Source organism: Bison bison, unplaced genomic scaffold, assembly GCF_000754665.1.
Source record: "Bison bison bison isolate TAMUID 2011002044 unplaced genomic scaffold, Bison_UMD1.0 scf7180017864285, whole genome shotgun sequence".
NCBI classification, from domain to species: domain Eukaryota; kingdom Metazoa; phylum Chordata; class Mammalia; order Artiodactyla; family Bovidae; genus Bison; species Bison bison.
The window spans coordinates 793471-795562 of record NW_011494857.1 but is presented as its reverse complement, the minus strand read 5'-3'; the positions used below and the strand labels follow the sequence as shown (position 1 = coordinate 795562).

General features: G+C 46.9%; 1 protein-coding gene across 1 annotated transcript in view; it reads right to left on the bottom strand.

Moving 5' to 3' along the window:
* NUCB1 (nucleobindin 1) overlaps window positions 1–2092 on the bottom strand; it is a 16596-nt gene that overhangs the window by 13392 nt on the left and 1112 nt on the right. The gene's annotated exons all lie outside the window — the stretch shown is intronic.

Below are 2092 nucleotides of genomic sequence, written 5' to 3'. Positions count from 1 at the left end.
TTTTCACTTTCGTGCATTGGAGGAGGAAATGGCAACCCACTCCAGTGTTCTTGCCTGGAGAATCCCAGGGATGGCAGGGCCTGGTGGGCTGCTGTCTGTGGGGTCGCACAGAGTCGGACACGACTGAAGCAACTTAGCAGCAGCAGCAGCAGAGGCTGCCTGCATTCCTTGGCTTATGGCCTGGCCTCACTCTGACCTCTGCTTACATCATCACATCGCCTCTGACACTGACCTTCTTGCCTCTCTGTTCTAGGGGACCATTGTGGTTACACTGGGCCCATCTGAACAGTACCAGACATAGAGAAGGAAATAGCCAACCCACTCCAGTATCCTTGCCTGGGAAATCCCACAGACAGAAGAGCCTGGCGGGATCCAGTCTGTGGGGTCACAAGGAGTCGGACAGGACTTAGCAACTCAACAACAAAATACTACAGTATACAGAACTGTGAAAAAGAAAGTGAAAAGTGTCAAGGAGAAAAACAAAGTTTGCAGCATGGAATGTTTTTGCAACTCTTTCTGCACATGGATACTCCCTTGTGTATGCCAGCAACTAGACATATGTATTCAGATACAAGGTGTTTTTTTTTGTTTCATAAAAGTAAAGTCATACTCTGTAAACAAAACAAACCAGACAGGATTACTTCTCCACCTAACTCAATCACACCCGCAAACACTCTTTTGCCATATATTCACAGATTCTGGGCATGGACATCTTTGGGGGCCATCATTCAACCACACAGAGTAGGCTAAATCCCAAATCTGCCAATGACTAGCTATGTAATGACTAGTGGAACTGCTAGGATGCCTTCTTACATTTCAATTTCAGCTAAAACAACAAATAACTTTCAGAATATGGATACTGCATGGAGGGCATTTATATTAATAATTATTCACTGTGTATGTGAAACTCAATTTTAACTGAGCAAATCCTTTTTTTGCCAAGTCTTGCAACCTTAGTCCTTGGTCAAGATACTTAACTCTGTGCCTCTGTTTCCTCACCTGTAAAGTAAGGTTAAGGAATACCTACCTCATAGGGGCTGTTATGAGGATTAGAGGAGTTAATATCGCTAAATATTTAACTCAGAGCTTAGTTGTTGATCAGTTGCTCAGTCCTGTCTGACTCTTTGTGACCCCATGGACTGCAGCATGCCAGGCTTCTCTGTCCTTCACTATCTCCTGGAGTTTGCTCAAACTCATGTTCATTAAGTTGGTGATACTATCTAATCATCTCATCCTCTGCTGCCCCCTTCTCTTTTTGCCTTCAGCACTTAGTAGGAGCTGTCAGTGTTATTATGACTGCTGTCATCGCCATTTATAACCTTCTATTCACCTCAGAATAAAGTCTCCACCATGGTCCACAAGGCCCCGTGTGATTTGCCCCAGCCCGTCTCTGACCTCGTCTCCCCTTCTCTCACCCTGTCTCAAGCCACACTGGCTTCCTCTGCGTCCTTCTACTCACTCTGCTCTCCTCCACCATACAGCCGTTGCCCAGGCTGTCAGATCTCAGTTCAAATGATCCCTCCTTCCTCCCTGACTATCATCGCTGGTGGTCCATTCTTAGCAGCCCCAGCCTTTCCAGTGAGCTAGGCTGGTCTGAGAGGGCAGGGGGCTTGCTCTAAATGAACTAAGGGAAAGGGACCTCAAGCTGCACTTCTGTATCTGCAGAGAATTCACAAGGCAAAGGTCTCAGCTGCTGGGTGGGGACCTGCCACACCACACACAGGAACTCGGAATGATCTGTTCCAGAGACAGCAACGTGTCCATTCCTAGTGGAAGCTGTAGGATTCGGGCCACGAATCAGGGCACTGGCCTTGAGGATCTTTTAAAGTTCCAAATTCCCTAAGACCATAGGTTTCATAGTGTTTGACAGACACGCACTGGAATAAATGAGCATTTTCCATGCCCCATGCCCATCATACTTTAAACTACAACTCCCATGAGCTCCCTGAAGTGAGAACACCCCAGTTAGCTAACATCACCAGCTCAGCGTGCTACTGGGAAATCTTTTTTTTTTTTTTCCCAGCTTCCTTCTTGAGGGGAGGGCGTCTTAAAGGAGCAGAGAGATTTAGGTGTGTGTGGGGTGGGGGGCAGG